Here is a 17,240-nt window from a genome sequence, read left to right as displayed (position 1 = left end):
CCTCTGTCCCTGGGCAGCGGCTCCTCCTCTGTCCCTGGGCAGCGGCTCCTCCTCTGTCCCTGGGCAGCGGCTCCTCCTCTGTCCCTGGGCAGCGGCTCCTCCTCTGTCCCTGGGCAAAGCCAAAGTGCAACTGTCATCTCTGTCCCCGGCGGTGGCTCCTCCTCTGTCCCTGGGCAGCGGCTCCTCCTCTGTCCCTGGGCAGCGGCTCCTCCTCTGTCCCTGGGCAGCGGCTCCTCCTCTGTCCCTGGGCAGCGGCTCCTCCTCTGTCCCTGGGCAGCGGCTCCTCCTCTGTCCCTGGGCAGCGGCTCCTCCTCTGACCCGCTGTTGACTCACTGACAGTCTCATTCACATTTGATGGGACGGCTGGTGATGCAGCAGTGACCCCACAAATTGAGGGACATGGCGGCAGCAGGTGATTGGACGCCCGCTAACAGGCACTGCCATGATGGATCTGTCCCGGCAGCAGCTCCTCCTCTGTCCCCGGCAGCGGCTCCTCCTCTGTCCCCGGCAGCGGCTCCTCCTCTGCCCCCGTCCCCTCCTCTGCCCCCGTCCCCTCCTCGTGGCGGCAGCAGGTGATTGGACGCCCGCTAACAGGCGCTGCCATGATGGATCTAAAATGACAGGTGCTTTTTAAATGTAAGGACTCATTCTTGCTGGTAGTTAGAATCTTTAATATTTGTAAACAAAATGAAGGTTTCCTATTTAGAATAATAAGCTGTAAAATTGGTAAAACAGCAATGTCAGAACCGATTGAATCATACAGTTTGTAGTGTACATATACAATACAATGGGGTAAAGGAATATTCCTGAACTTTGTTTTATCTCATGGTTACTATGAAATTGTGTGAATGCATCAATGCAGTGCATGGTATCTCAGAGCTTGGAATCATCGAATGAGTTTACCAAAAATTTAAATATTGCAGAATATACAGCCTCATGCTACATAACTAAGCTCCATTTCATGCTGAATAAACTAAATTATTAATGTATCTTAAATAGAAAACTGTCTTTAGATAGATTATTACTCCAAAACAATTTTATTAGAATAAATTTGATTAAAAATCTGATTTAAATAAAAACCTTTTTTTTTTTTTTTTTTTTTTTTTTAATCATTGATTTATATCCACCTTGGTTGTAGCCATGTCTCCCCTCTTCTTATTGGTCATGGTAAGCCAAGGGCTGTCTAGTCTGAGGTCGCTCAGCTTGGCACAGATCAGAATAGTTGATGTTTTTATGTTCTGCATCGCGTTTACCACGTGTTCAGTTCCTTCCAAAATCAAATATCATTCCGTCTCGTTAACATTGCATTGGACAAATCCCAGGAGCTGGATCGTCAATATGCTTTAAAAATAACAGCTGGCACATCGCTTCTAAAAGTTATCACTAATGAGCCTTTTCTATCGATGGAGGACGTTCTCTGCTTATGTTTATCTTCAGTTCAGCTCCCTTTTTATACATTTGTATGCTTATCCCTCCGGTAACAAATGTAGCATTAACAATTATTCCTGTAAGTTTGTTGTCTCAAAACGTTCTAAAAAATGGCCAGTGTACGGTCTTCAAAATGTAATGCCCCAGCAACAGTGGGAGGAGTTAAATCCGATTTGGGGGTCTCAATCAAGACATTTAGATGAGATAGTAGATCCCGATCATAAGATAAGTAGGTGCTTTATTGTATACACTGCAGTGGAGAGACACAACACAGGCCGACTTCCATCTTTGCCTTGCGGAATGAAGCAGGAAGCGTCTCTAGTGAGGAAGTGACTTAAAAACATCAAGTTTAACAATATGTACTCTATGAATATGCATAAGGACTAGGCGTGTTATAGGTGTGATCTTATAGTTTAATCCAATCAATGTCCATATCATCTTGGTTAGCAAGGGAACAGTTAAATGGGTGGTTACAACATGTGACTGATAGAAAGTGAAAGAAAACATGGGTGCCGCCATGACAGTGCTGGATCAATCCAGCTAGATAAGACTGTCCATTTCTCTGAGCAAAAAGGGAGTAAACTGCTGCTTCTTATCTGGCGGTGAAGGTCAGCAAGAAAGTGTATTTACAAATTCTTAAAGCGGAGGTTCGCCCTAAAAACGTGTATTTAAAGCGGAGGTTCACCCTAAAAACATGTATTTAACATTCCATTCAGCATAAATCCAACATTTACACTATGCTGTTTTTTTGTTGTACATACCGTCTTATTGTTGTTTTCCCACCTGGCTTCCGGGTTCTCACTCCCGCGGGAGTAGGCGTTCCTACGCAGAGGCTAGATGATTGACGCCTTGTGAAAAACTTCCTCCTGGCGCATAAGGCGCGTCACCAGTGACGCGCCTAATGCGCCGGGGGGAAGTTTTTCACAAGGCGTCAATCATCTAGCCTCTGCATAGGAACGCCTACTCCCACGGAAGTGAGAACCTGGAAGCTGGGTGGAAAATAACAATAAGAGACGGTATGTACAGCAAAAAAAAAAAAAAAGCGTAGTGTAAATGTTGGAATTATGCTGAATGGAATGTTAAATTCATGTTTTTAGGGTGAACCTCCGCTTTAAAGTGTTAGACTGATAGATATATATCAGGGATATGCAATTAGCGGACCTCCAGCTGTTGCCAAACTACAAGTCCCATCATGCCTCTGCCTCTGGGTGTCATGCTTGATGCTGTCAGAGTCTCGCTATGCCTCATGGAACTTGTAGTTTGGCAACAGCTGGAGGTCCGCTAATTGCATATCCCTGATATATATAGATTGATTCAACATTATCAGACCCCTATAATTCTACTCAGAGTAAATGGTGTCCCATCATTGGTATTGGAAGAATAGTTGGCCCATTGTTGGCAGCAAGGGAAGGAATAGTTCCCTGTCATTGTCGGTGGGAGGAATGGTGCCCCAATGTTGTTGTGAGGAATGGTGTCCCATCGTTGTTGTGGGTAAGAGGAATGGTGCCCTGTTGTTGATGTTGGGAAGAGGAATGGTGTCCCATCGTTGGTGTCGGGAGGAATGGTGCCCTGTTGTTGTTGGTAAGAGGAATGGTGTCCGATCGTTGGTGTCGGTGAGAGGATACATGGCCCCGTCACTTGGCCCCTCAATGTTGCGATGTCGGCCTGGACCTTTAGCAGAGAAACACCCCAAATCATCATGTTTCCCCCTCTGTGTGACTGTAGGGATGGTGTTCTTAGGCTCATAGTCAGCATTTTTCTTCCTCCAAACACGGCGAGTTGATGCCAAAGAGCTGAATTTTGGTCTCCTCTGACCACAGAACTTTCTCCCAGTTCTTCTCTGAATCATTTAGATCAGGGATATGCAATATGTGAACCTCCAGCTGTTGCAGAACTACAACTCCCATGAAGCATAGCCAAGACTCTGACAGCCACAAGCATGGCACCCAGAGGCATGATGGGACTTGTAGTTTTGCAACAGCTGGAGGTCCGCTAATTGCATATCCCTGATTTAGAAGTTCAATGGCAAACTTCAGAAAGGCCTGTCCATGTGTCTTCTTGAGGAGGGGGACCTTGCGGGCGCTGCGGGATTTCAATCCATGGCGGCATATTGTATTGACAATGGTGTGTTTGGTGACTGTGGTCCCAACTGCCTTGAGATCATTCACAAGCTCCTCCTGTGTAATTCTGGGCGGATCCCTCACTTTTCTCATGACCGTCCAAGAGGAGAAATCTTGCATGGAGCTCCAGACCGATGACGGTCGATGGTTATTTTGTATTTCTTCCAATCGATCCAACAGTTGTCCCCTTCTCACCAAGCTTCTTGCTGATGGTCTTGTAGCCCATTCCAGCCTTGTGCATGTCTCTGATCTTCTCCCCGACGTCCTCTGACCGATCTTTGGTCTCCCCCATGATGGTGAGATGTGATTGGAGGAAAGAGATTCTGTGGACGGGAGTCTTTTATACACATAACAAGTTGTCGTTGGGAGAACCTTCTTACATTGACGGGACTGATCTGTGGACCACATGAGCGCCCGCTGTAGCCAGTCTGGGGGGGAGAATTATTGTTGGTTGGTAGGTGAGATGATACTTATTTTACTCCATTTATAACATTTGTATCATGTTTTTTTTTTTTTCTGGATTTTTGGTTGACTTTCTGTTTCTATCATATAAAATACACCCATGATAAAAATTATAGACCCTTCATTACTTTGTAAGTGGGCAAACCTACCCAATCTGCAGGGGAGCCATTCATTATTTTCCCTATTGTATAGTTTATACTTCTTCATGTGTGCAGATTATGTATTGTTCCTTTTATCTCGGATTTTATCTCCTTACACCAGATTGGTAGATCTCGCTATATATGAACCTGCCATGTACTGGCTGTGCCCATATGGCATGTCCTCTGACCACACATCTAAGCCTTTTGTGCGAGGAAGGGGATTATCTTGTGAAACATTCTCCCGTCTGATGCTTGCAGTGCAGAGATGGAGAAAGTCTCCTATGTTGCTGTTCACATGAGGTGTTATAGGGGATGTGAGGGCGGCGGGTATGTCTGCTCAGGCGGCTTTTATTTTGGAAAGGGGGGATAGGCCGATGAATTTTGCTCGACTACAGAGGCGGGCGCTGTGGGAGAGAGGCAGAGGGAGGGAGACGGCTCATTCTCACCTCCTGCCCAAGTTATTCCGACATTGGCCCATTTCTCTGTAAAAAAAAAAAAAAAAAAAAAAAAGCAAACCTTTCTTTTCAGGCGAAGATGACGGCAGGGAAAGGTACGTCTGCCCACTCTTCTCTCTGGCTTCCACTTTAAGCGCTCATTGTAAGTAGTAAAGATGGGCCGCACGCATATCATTTACTTTGGCTTTTAAAGATTAATGCGCAGAGGAGGTTGAGAACTGCGGGATGTGAAACGAGGAGGAAAAAAAACGCCAGATTAACCCATGCGGTTTCCAGGAAGACGGGTTCCTTATTTTGGATTATCCCGACGTCCTGCGGATTAGTGAGGAGGATTTTGTGTCACTAGGAGACTCCAGCAGATGTACCGCTGGTGGCATCAAAGTATGAGAGACGGCCTGCAGAGTTTGCAATTAAAGCAGAATGGCGAACACTAAGATTACGCTTTAGTCTACTTCAGCGTTTCTCAACCAGGGCACCATCGCACCCTGAGGGGCCCCACCGAGCCTCTCGGGTGCTGTACTGTGTACCATATTCTTTGCAAAGCACCATGTGTTTTCGTGGCGCAGGTGGGCCAACCAAGGAATTTGATGTGTAAGAAGAGGGTGAGAACTTTGTTTTAAAAGTGACTTGTGTGGCAGTGATCAAGAATATGACTGGTATGGCGGTGGTTATGGACAAATTTGACGTGTGACGGTGATCATGGATAATATGACTGGTGTGACGGTGATCAGGGACAATATGACTGGTGTGGCGGGGATCGGGGACAATATGACTGGTGTGGCGGTGATCGGGGACACTGCGACTGGTGTGGCGGTGATCGGGGACACTGCGACTGGTGTGGCGGTGATCGGGGACACTGCGACTGGTGTGGCGGTGATCGGGGACACTGCAACTGGTGTGGCGGTGAGGAGGAGCAATATGACTGGTGTGGCGGTGATCGGGGACACTGCGACTGGTGTGGCGGTGAGGAGGGGACACTGTGACTGGTGTGGCCGTGAGGAGGGGCAATATGACTGGTGTGGCGGTGAGGAGGGGCAATATGACTGGTGTGGCGGTGATCGGGGACACTGCGACTGGTGTGGCCGTGAGGAGGGGCAATATGACTGGTGTGGCGGTGATCGGGGACACTGCGACTGGTGTGGCCGTGAGGAGGGGCAATATGACTGGTGTGGCGGTGATCGGGGACACTGCGACTGGTGTGGCGGTGATCGGGGACACTGCAACTGGTGTGGCGGTGAGGAGGAGCAATATGACTGGTGTGGCGGTGATCGGGGACACTGCGACTGGTGTGGCGGTGATCGGGGACACTGCAACTGGTGTGGCGGTGAGGAGGAGCAATATGACTGGTGTGGCGGTGATCGGGGACACTGCGACTGGTGTGGCGGTGAGGAGGGACAATATGACTGGTGTGGCCGTGAGGAGGGGCAATATGACTGGTGTGGCGGTGAGGAGGGGACACTGTGACTGGTGTGGCCGTGAGGAGGGGCAATATGACTGGTGTGGCGGTGATCGGGGACACTGCGACTGGTGTGGCGGTGATCGGGGACACTGCAACTGGTGTGGCGGTGAGGAGGAGCAATATGACTGGTGTGGCGGTGATCGGGGACACTCCAACTGGTGTGGCGGTGAGGAGGAGCAATATGACTGGTGTGGCGGTGATTGGGGACACTGCGACTGGTGTGGCGGTGATCGGGGACACTGCGACTGGTGTGGCGGTGAGGAGGGGACACTGCGACTGGTGTGGCGGTGAGGAGGGGACACTGTGACTGGTGTGGCCGTGAGGAGGGGCCACTGTGACTGGTGTGGCGGTGATCGGGGCATCTTACAGGAGAAGACCCGCAGGGGGTGAAGATACGTATTCATAGTCCCAGTGGTAGGCAGGTGACACGGTATGTGCGAATAGTTGTCACCCTGATAAGAGTGTAAATCAAAAAAATGTAAACGCCACATATCACAGCAAAAAATAGGGGATGCAGCTGACGCGTTTCACACTATTAGTGCTTAGTCATAGGACTGTGCCTCATCAATTGCCGCCACTGTGCCTCATCAATTGCCGCCACTGTGCCTCATCAATTGCCGCCACTGTGCCTCATCAATTGCCGCCACTGTGCCTCATCAATTGCCGCCACTGTGCCTCATCAATTGCCGCCACTGTGCCTCATCAATTGCCGCCACTGTGCCTCATCAATTGCCGCCACTGTGCCTCATCAATTGCCGCCACTGTGCCTCATCAATTGCCGCCACTGTGCCTCATCAATTGCCGCCACTGTGCCTCATCAATTGCCGCCACTGTGCCTCATCAATTGCCGCCACTGTGCCTCATCAATTGCCACCACTGTGCCTCATCAATTGCCACCACTGTACCCCATCAGATGCCGCTCAGCACTTACCTGTCTCGTAGCGGGTCAGCGGCCGTCTCCTGCACGTCCTCCATGTCTTCTGCCGTTTTCTCTCAGGCGTCCAATCGCAGCACTTGACATTTCAGCCAATCGGGTGACCAGTAACAGACCCGGCAACCTGATTGGCTAAGAGGCAGTTCAGTGTTAGCAAAGCAAATTCCTTCACTTTGCTAACACTCAGCTGAGTGAACAGCGAATGCCCAGCATGGCGCAACTGTTCACGGTTTTGGGCGCCTGTTGGAGCCTATGGCTCTAATCGGGTGCTTCCACAAAAAACCCAGCCGCTGTAATTCAGGTGCCCTGTGCCCAAAAATGGGCCGGACACCTGAATAGGGGTGTCAGCAGTAACCATAGATAGATCCATGAATCTATGGTAATAGAGCGGTGCAGGAGAGGGGGCGGCGCTCCTGCACCCTTTATGGACGCACCGCCACTGCTTCTGATGCCAGAATTGTAGCATAATTCCTGCTACTGACATTAACAATGGGGTACTATTTCTCCCCTAATACCAAAGATGGGGCACTGTTTACACAAACTGATGCCAAAAAAAAAAAAATATTCCCACTGGCCACAGTCCAGCCCCCTTAAATCTCAAGGACAGTAAGCCGGCCCTGTGTTTAGAAAGTTTGGACACCCCTGATATACGCTGAACAGAGGAGAAAAAAGACCCCATGTCAGACCTAAACTATATGGTCAAAAGTATTGGGACGCCTGCCTTTACACGCACATGAACTTTAATGGCATCCCAGTCTTGGTCCGGAGGCTTCAATATTGCGTTGGCCCCACCCTTTGCAGCTATAACGGCTTCAACTCTTCTAAGAAAGACCGTCCACAAGGTTTAGGAGTGTGTCTATGGAAATGTTTGACCATTCTTCCAGAAGGGCACTTGTGAGGTCAGGCACTGATGTTGGACAAGAAGGCCTGGCTCGCAGCCTCCGATCTAAGGCAGTACAACTAAAAAAATTGAAAAGCAGACTACAGCTCTCTCCCGACTATGGCAAAGATTGGAAGCCACCGACCTCACAGCCTGTAAATATGACATCACTACCACCGAACTCCAGGAATGAACACATCATATTAACGTAAGTGGTATTAAAAGTTCCATCCTGAGAATCCTTGGTGTGCGCCCCTGAAGACGCCCCTACGGCTCAACATCCTTCAACTCAAAATGAATTGGCCGAGCCGCAGCTGCATCCAATCAAATGCTGCCTCTGCTTAAATATTTTGATGGGCGTCCAGTGCAGCGGGAGAGTCTTTCCTTTGCACGGTATAATGTGGATGGAGGAATCTGTGTTCAGCCCGCAGACTGAATGAAAAATAACTAGTTTGTGTTTGGGCAGCTTTAACCTCCTGGGCGGTGTTCCCGAGTCTGACTCGGGGTGAGATTTTTGGGCTAGGATCGGTAACCCCGAGTCAGACTCGGGCTCGCCTCGCTGGATGTACAGGGAGTTTTACTTACCTTGTCCCTGGATCCAGCGATGCCACCGCGCTGTGTGAGCGAGCAGGACCTCGCTCGATTCACACAGTGCCTCCGTGTGACGCCGATCTCCGTTCCCTGCGACGTTACGACGCACGGGGACGGAGAACGGCGCCAAATTCAAAAAAGTAAACAAACACTATACATACAGTATACTGTAATCTTATAGATTACAGTACTGTATGTAAAAAAAACACACCCCCCTTGTCCCTAGTGGTCTGTCCTGTGTCATGCATGTCATTTTATATAATAAAAACGTTTCTTTCTCCCTGCAAACTGTAGATTGTCCATAGCAACCAAAAGTGTCCCTTTATGTCAAAAATAGTTTTAGATCAGCTAAAAAACAGCGATAATAAATTATAATCACTTGCAGAATTGTGCGATAGCGATTTGTGGGGAAATTCGTCATAAAAAAATAAAAATAATGACAGCAACAATTCTGCAACTGAGCAAATTTCAGTGATTTTGATTTGATTACATTATTGAATAATTTTTATTATAATTATATTATTATTTGTTATAATTATTTATAATTATTTATTATATTATAATTTATAATTTTGTTTTTAAAAAAATGTCATACCCGGGATGCCTATTAGAAGCTTGTTTGGTCAGATTTAAGTGAGTTATTTCTAAAAATGACAGACCTACAATATAAAACGCCAAATTTCCTTGCAAATAATGGTACCGCTTTCAGCATGTTTTTTCTGAAAGAATCATACCGCCAGGGAGGTTAAGGATCTCATTATTATAACGATTATTATTCATATCGGCCTTCCTGAGCTCTCTATGTAGGATCCGTCTTGCAGGCGCAGTGACACAGCTCTTCTTGCACTGTGGTTGCTAGGGGGAGGGCACTTGTTGCTAAGGGAGGTGATCAGGCTCATGTAATGTGTCCCTGGGAGGGAGGGGGGATTATACTCCTCAGCTTTAGTCATCTGCAGCATCAATTCTCTTCCCTCTATCTCTGGAGTCTGCTCTGTATTCCCAGATTCTGCTGGAACAAGGATGGCTTCCTCTGTCTGCAGAGAGTCTGGAAGTCCTGCTCTGGGCTCCGGCCTGGAAGTCCGCTCTGGGGCTCCGGCCTGGAAGTCCTGCTCTGGGGCTCCGGCCTGGAAGTCCTGCTCTGGGCTCCGGCCTGGAAGTCCTGCTCTGGGGCTCCGGCCTGGAAGTCCGCTCTGGGGCTCCGGCCTGGAAGTCCGCTCTGGATCTCTGGCCTGGACCGTCCGCTCTGGGGCTCCGGCCTGGAAGTCCGCTCTGGATCTCTGGCCTGGAAGTCCGCTCTGGAACTTCCGGCCTGGACCGTCCGCTCTGGATTTCCGGCCTGGACCGTCCGCTCTGGGCTCCGGCCTGGACCGTCCGCTCTGGGCTCCGGCCTGGACCGTCCGCTCTGGGCTCCGGCCTGGACCGTCCGCTCTGGGCTCCGGCCTGGACCGTCCGCTCTGGGCTCCGGCCTGGACCGTCCGCTCTGGGCTCCGGCCTGGACCGTCCGCTCTGGGCTCCGGCCTGGACCGTCCGCTCTGGGCTCCGGCCTGGACCGTCCGCTCTGGGCTCCGGCCTGGACCGTCCGCTCTGGGCTCCGGCCTGGACCGTCCGCTCTGGGCTCCGGCCTGGAAGTCGGCCCTGGGCTCCGGCCTGGCCTCTGGCCTCCGGATCTCCGCCCTGGACGACCAGCCTCCGGATCTCCGCCCTGGACGTCCGCTCTGGGGCTCCGGCCCCATATTAATGGCTGTATTTTGGTTGCTGTTGGTGACTAACCCGTCTTTAATTTTACCAACTTAGGATGTGGTGTTTTTTTTTTTCTTTAATGGAGACGTGCCGTGAAAGTTATAGACCTCTGGGGATGTTTAGGCCTCGTTCACGTAGCTGTTCTACAGCGTACCCTCCCGTGTGAGCGCGTGTTTGCGTGCACAGGTGTTCCATGCAACCCTGCGCAGACAGCCCCATTCATGTCAATTGGAACACAGCAGCCGCACAAAGGTTTTACGTAAATAAAAGCTGATCCTTGTAAGCACTCCTGTCAGTGTTGTCATGTAAACTGATACATTCTGCTGAAAAGCATGAGCTTGTGAAAAACAAACTTGTTGGCAGGATCACCAAATGAAAATGGCCTAAAAAAAGAAAGCGAATGCAGCCATCACGTCTAAGCATTGCAATATAATGAATGTTTGATTTTGGGTTTAATAAAGCCATTGCTAAAACACAATACATAAAACTGTGATTAGAATAAAAGGGTTGTATACGCTACATATTGATTGCAGTCATTTCACTAACCATTAACACGGCAGTTACTCTCTTTTGGCCAGAATTACACCTTAACCAATTCCCACCCAGCCTATAGCTGCCAATGACAGTGGCCCTTTACCATGTGATCAGCTGTGTCCAATCACAGCTGATCCCACGTAAACAAATGCCAGTTATCAGCATTTCCTTTCCTCAGCGATGTCACTGTGTTAGCAATGAAAGCGAATAACCGGCTTTGCTGCGACAGCCCACATTTACACTGATCACCAGTGCAGCCCAATCAGTGTCAGTTGTTGTTTATCAGTGTAGGATATCAGTGCCCATCCATGCCGTCTCATCGGTGCAGCCTCATTGGGGCACCCATCGGTGCAGCCTCATTGGGGCACCCATCGGTGCAGCCTCATTGGGGGCACCCATCGGTGCAGCCTCATTGGGGCTACTCCATCAGTGCCAGTTGTTTATCAATGCAGCATATTGGTGCCCATAAGTGCTTGCCTCTTCAGTGCCAGTCATTGTTAATGAAGCATATCAGGGCTCATCCGTACCACCTCATCATTACAGCCTCATCAGTGCCACCTATCAATGCCCAGCAGTGCTGCCTCTTCAGTGCCAGTCATTGTTAATTAATGCAGCTTATCAGTGTAGCATATCGGGGGCCCATCCGTGCCACCTCATCTTTGCAGCCTCATTGGTGCCCATCAGTGCCACCTATCAATGCCCATTAGTGCAGCCCCAACAGCACACATCAGTGAAGAAGAAAAATTACTTATTTGTTAAATTTTATAACAGAAATGAAATTATTTTATTTTATTATTTTTTTTTTCACTTGGCAAATACATAAAAAATTGTGGTGATTAAATACCACCAAATTAAAGCTTTATTTGTATGAAAAAAGTGATAAAAATTTCATGTGGGTACAGTGTAGTATGACCGCGCAATTGTCATTCAAAGTGTGAGCGCGCTGAAAGCTGAACATTGTCCTGGGCAGGACGGAGGGGTGAAAGTGCCCCCCCGGTCGGTATTGAAGGGGTTAAATTGCACTTTGTAAGAAGGAATTGGCTTGATGGAATTTGATTTATAAATGACATTTCTGCGCGCTGGTTTTCACCACGTTGCGTGTTTTGGCCTCTTCACCTGTTCCGCTCGGCACTGATTGGCAGAGATCGGAGACGCCGATGTTTCCAGAGGTAATCCCGTATATTACACTTTCTATTGGCTGAGCCGTCTTTTCCCGAATGTTGGTAGAAGAGAAGTTGGCGAGGGCCGTCTTGCCGCCCGTCACTCTCACACACTTCTCTGGAGAAATGCCTTTTAATTGGCAATTAGTGGATGTTATTATTTTCCCCGAGCGTTGTTCTAGAAGAATTTCGCTGGTATGCGATGATGAAGACGGCTTTGTGTCCTTCTCCTCACCAACTGTCCTAAATCCGCTGATTGGTCCGGTTGCGCTTTGATGGGGAGCCAGAATCCTGTTCTGTAGCCGCGGCCTAATGAGCTCCTTCTATGAAGAGCGGGGGAGAAGACGGTCCAACGCCATCAATTTGTCGGCCTTCTAGCGTGAGGACCGATGTGACCGATGTGCCCCATGAATGGTCACTACTGTTCCTTGGTACACATGGACACTTATGTCCTCTCTATATCCTCTTGTTCTGTGTCCTCCTCAGAAGTGCTGCACAGTGATTGTGTGTCCTTGTCCCTGTGCAGGTCAGCAAGGCCTGAAATCAATCCTCTCTAGGTGACTTATCCTGTGACTGATTTGATCTCAGATTGTTTAGCAATCTGACCAGTGGCAGCTGGTGCTCAAAATTTTTGGGGGGCGCAAATAAACTAAAAAAAATCCATTGCAGCCACTGTGCCCCATGGAGTGCCGCCACCGCGTGCCCCGTGGAGTGCCGCCACCGCGCGCTCCCCTGCTGGTGTAATTCAGGTGCCGGAGCCCGAAAAGTGTCCAGGCACCTGAATATGTGGTGTTAGCGGCGACCATACATTCATGAATCTATGATGATGGAGCAGTGCCAGGAGAGAGGGCGGCGCCCAACCCTCTCTGGGTGACCTATCCTGTGACTGATTTGATCTCCGATTGTTTAGGAATCTGACCAGTGGCGGCTGGTGCTCAAAATTTTTTGGGGGCGCAAATAAACTAAAAATAAAAAATCCATTGCCGCCACCGTGTGCCCCATGGAGTGCCGCCACAGAGTGCGCAAATTAAAAAATCCATTGCAGCCACCGTGTGCCCCATGGAGCGCCGCCACCGTGTGCCCCATGGAGCGCCGCCACCGTGTGCCCCATGGAGCGCCGCCACCGTGTGCCCCATGGAGCGCCGCCACCGCGTGCCCCATGGAGAGTCGCATGCAGATTACTATTCGAGCGATACAGATCTGTCTATAGAGCACCATCATGGAAATATGGAATAACAAGCATGTGCCTGTAAAACTATAAGGGTAACTTCTACAGTAATGGAGGACTAGTACTCTTTCTGTTAAAGCGAAACTAAACTTTTTTTATCGGGAGGGAGGGGCTTTCTTTTCTAAGCACACCCTCCTGCCTGCATGCCTGAACCAAGGGTAAATGGATTCCAGGAAGTAAACGGTACATGAATCATCTGCCCTTACTCAAGATGGCCGTAGCTGATTGGAGGAAAGGGGCACACCCCTTTCTTTTCGCATACCTTACCTGTGCTGAGCTGTGTAAATCTCGGTACTGGATAGACATAATCTACGTATGCAAATATGTGTGTGTGTGTGTATGTGCGTGATAGAGATATATAGATAAAGAGATATAGATAAAGAGATATAGATAAAGAGATATAGATAAAGAGATATAGATAAAGAGATATAGATAAAGAGATATAGATAAAGAGATATAGATAGAGAGATATAGATAGAGAGATATAGATAAAGAGATATAGATAGAGAGAGAGAGAGAGAGAGAGAGATATAGATAGAGAGATATAGATAGAGAGATATAGATAGAGAGATATAGATAGAGAGATATAGATAGAGAGATATAGATAGAGAGATATAGATAGAGAGATATAGATAGAGAGATATAGATAGAGAGATATAGATAGAGAGATAGAGAGATATAGATAGATAGAGAGAGAGATATAGATAGAGAGATATAGATAGATAGAGAGAGAGAGAGATATAGAGAGAGAGAGATATAGATAGAGAGAGAGAGATATAGATAGAGAGAGAGAGATATAGATAGAGAGAGAGAGATATAGATAGAGAGAGAGAGAGAGATATAGATAGAGAGAGAGATATAGATAGAGAGAGAGATATAGATAGAGAGAGAGATATAGATAGAGAGAGAGATATAGATAGAGAGAGAGATATAGATAGAGAGAGAGATATAGATAGAGAGAGAGATATAGATAGAGAGAGAGAGATATATATAGAGAGAGAGAGATATATATATAGAGAGAGAGAGAGAGAGAGACATATATAGAGAGAGAGAGAGAGAGAGACATATATATATATATATATAGATAGAGAGAGAGATAGATGGATAGAGAGAGATAGATAGAGATATATATATATATAGATAGAGAGAGATAGATATATATATACAGGGAGTGCAGAATTATTAGGCAAATGAGTATTTTGACCACATCATCCTCTTTATGCATGTTGTCTTACTCCAAGCTGTATAGGCTCGAAAGCCTACTACCAATTAGGCATATTAGGTGATGTGCATCTCTGTAATGAGAAGGGGTGTGGTCTAATGACATCAACACCCTATATCAGGTGTGCATAATTATTAGTCAACTTCCTTTCCTTTGGCAAAATGGGTCAAAAGAAGGACTTGACAGGCTCAGAAAAGTCAAAAATAGTGAGATATCTTGCAGAGGGATGCAGCACTCTTATAATTGCAAAGCTTCTGAAGCGTGATCATCGAACAATCAAGCGTTTCATTCAAAATAGTCAACAGGGTCGCAAGAAGCGTGTGGAAAAACCAAGGCGCAAAATAACTGCCCATGAACTGAGAAAAGTCAAGCGTGCAGCTGCCAAGATGCCACTTGCCACCAGTTTGGCCATATTTCAGAGCTGCAACATCACTGGAGTGCCCAAAAGCACAAGGTGTGCAATACTCAGAGACATGGCCAAGGTAAGAAATGCTGAAAGACGACCACCACTGAACAAGACACACAAGCTGAAACGTCAAGACTGGGCCAAGAAATATCTCAAGACTGATTTTTCTAAGGTTTTATGGACTGCTGAAATGAGAGTGAGTCTTGATGGGCCAGATGGATGGGCCCGTGGCTGGATTGGTAAAGGGCAGAGAGCTCCAGTCCGACTCAGACGCCAGCAAGGTGGAGGTGGAGTACTGGTTTGGGCTGGTATCATCAAAGATGAGCTTGTGGGGCGTTTTCGGGTTGAGGATGGAGTCAAGCTCAACTCCCAGTCCTACTGCCAGTTTCTGGAAGACACCTTCTTCAAGCAGTGGTACAGGAAGAAGTCTGCATCCTTCAAGAAAAACATGATTTTCATGCAGGACAATGCTCCATCACACGCGTCCAAGTACTCCACAGCGTGGCTGGCAAGAAAGGGTATAAAAGAAGAAAAACTAATGACATGGCCTCCTTGTTCACCTGATCTGAACCCCATTGAGAACCTGTGGTCCATCATCAAATGTGAGATTTACAAGGAGGGAAAACAGTACACCTCTCTGAACAGTGTCTGGGAGGCTGTGGTTGCTGCTGCACATTGCAATGTTGATGGTGAACAGATCAAAACACTGACAGAATCCATGGATGGCAGGCTTTTGAGTGTCCTTGCAAAGAAAGGTGGCTATATTGGTCACTTATTTGTTTTTGTTTTGTTTTTGAATGTCAGAAATGTATATTTGTGAATGTTGAGATGTTATATTGGTTTCACTGGTAAAAATAAATAATTGAAATGGGTATATATTTTTTTTTTGTTAAGTTGCCTAATAATTATGCACAGTAATAGTCACCTGCACACACAGATATCCCCCTAAAATAGCTAAAACTAAAAACAAACTAAAAACTACTTCCAAAAATATTCAGCTTTGATATTAATGAGTTTTTTGGGTTCATTGAGAACATGGTTGTTGTTCAATAATAAAATTAATCCTCAAAAATACAACTTGCCTAATAATTCTGCACTCCCTGTATATATATATAGATAGATAGAGATATATATATATATATATATAGAGGGAGAGATATAGAGGGAGAGATATAGATAGAGAGAGAGAGAGATATAGATAGAGAGAGAGAGATATAGATAGAGCGAGAGAGATATAGAGAGAGAGAGAGAGATATAGAGAGAGAGAGAGAGAGAGACATATATATATAGATAGAGAGAGAGAGAGACATATATATATATAGATAGAGAGAGAGAGAGACATATATATCTATATAGATAGAGAGAGAGAGAGATATATATATAGATAGAGAGAGAGAGAGAGATATAGATAGAGCGAGATATAGATATAGATAGAGCGAGATATAGATAGAGAGAGATATAGATATAGATAGAGAGAGATATAGATATAGATAGAGAGAGATATATATATATATATGATATGATATGGAGAGAGATATATAATCTCTCTCTTTCTCTCTATATATATACACACACACACACACACACACACACACACACACACACACACACACACACACACAGATGTATATCTATATCCATTCTTCGGGATCTTGCACGAGGATCTGCTGACACACAAAGCATGGGGTGGACTTTGCTGAAAGCATAAAAAAGAAAACACATTGTGAGAGGTGGTCTGGTATGATGCAGAAGGCACTGAGCCCCGGAAGGTGGTGCAGCGAGGCCACAGCTGTTCTGGCTGCTCCCAGCGGACACACGGGGCCCCGTCTCTGGTGACTGCAGTTACTGCCCTCGCGCTCGGTGTCTGAGATCTATCGATCAGCTCAGAATATTAACCACATGATAATGGCACTAATGTCTTCCTGCAGGAAATGCAGTGCTCAGGATTTCACACAACCAGCCGGAAACGTAGACGGCTGGCCTTGGGATCTTATTTTATTATCAGTAATATGCCCAGAGGCCGGGTCATCTCTGATGGCATCTTATTCCGTGTCATAAAGTCTGGAAACACGTTTGGTTTAGTGATAAATAAACTGCTGCCAACTCTAATGGTGATGTCATAATTGGCTTCCTGGTAAATAAATGTTTTCCGTCCTCTTCTTCATGATACGTGTTCTGGATGATTTTCCTGAAACGGGGGATCGGATGGGATCCTTTGGATTGTTTGGATGATTTGTAGGGCTGTTTTATGGAGAACGAGGTGATGGCTCCACCCCTGAAATGTTCTGATGTTTCTTCATAGGGAACAGGAAATGTCACATATTTGCAGACAAGATACAGAAATAATGATTGTGAATAATTTGTGGGACTTTCTTCTGTCAAATGTTATTGGTACCGTCTACCCCTCCTCCACCTCATTACCCCAGAGGAACCCTTGAAATAACTTTTAGGCCTCGGGGAGCCCCTTGAGTAATTGGGCTC

General features: G+C 47.0%; 1 protein-coding gene across 18 annotated transcripts in view; it reads left to right on the top strand.

The window, feature by feature from the left end:
• Positions 1–17,240, top strand: part of CLASP1 (cytoplasmic linker associated protein 1) — a 267,383-nt gene that overhangs the window by 105,156 nt on the left and 144,987 nt on the right. The window lies entirely within an intron of this gene.

Source organism: Rana temporaria, chromosome 6, assembly GCF_905171775.1.
Source record: "Rana temporaria chromosome 6, aRanTem1.1, whole genome shotgun sequence".
Classification (NCBI taxonomy): domain Eukaryota; kingdom Metazoa; phylum Chordata; class Amphibia; order Anura; family Ranidae; genus Rana; species Rana temporaria.
This window is presented reverse-complemented; position numbering and strand designations above follow the sequence as displayed.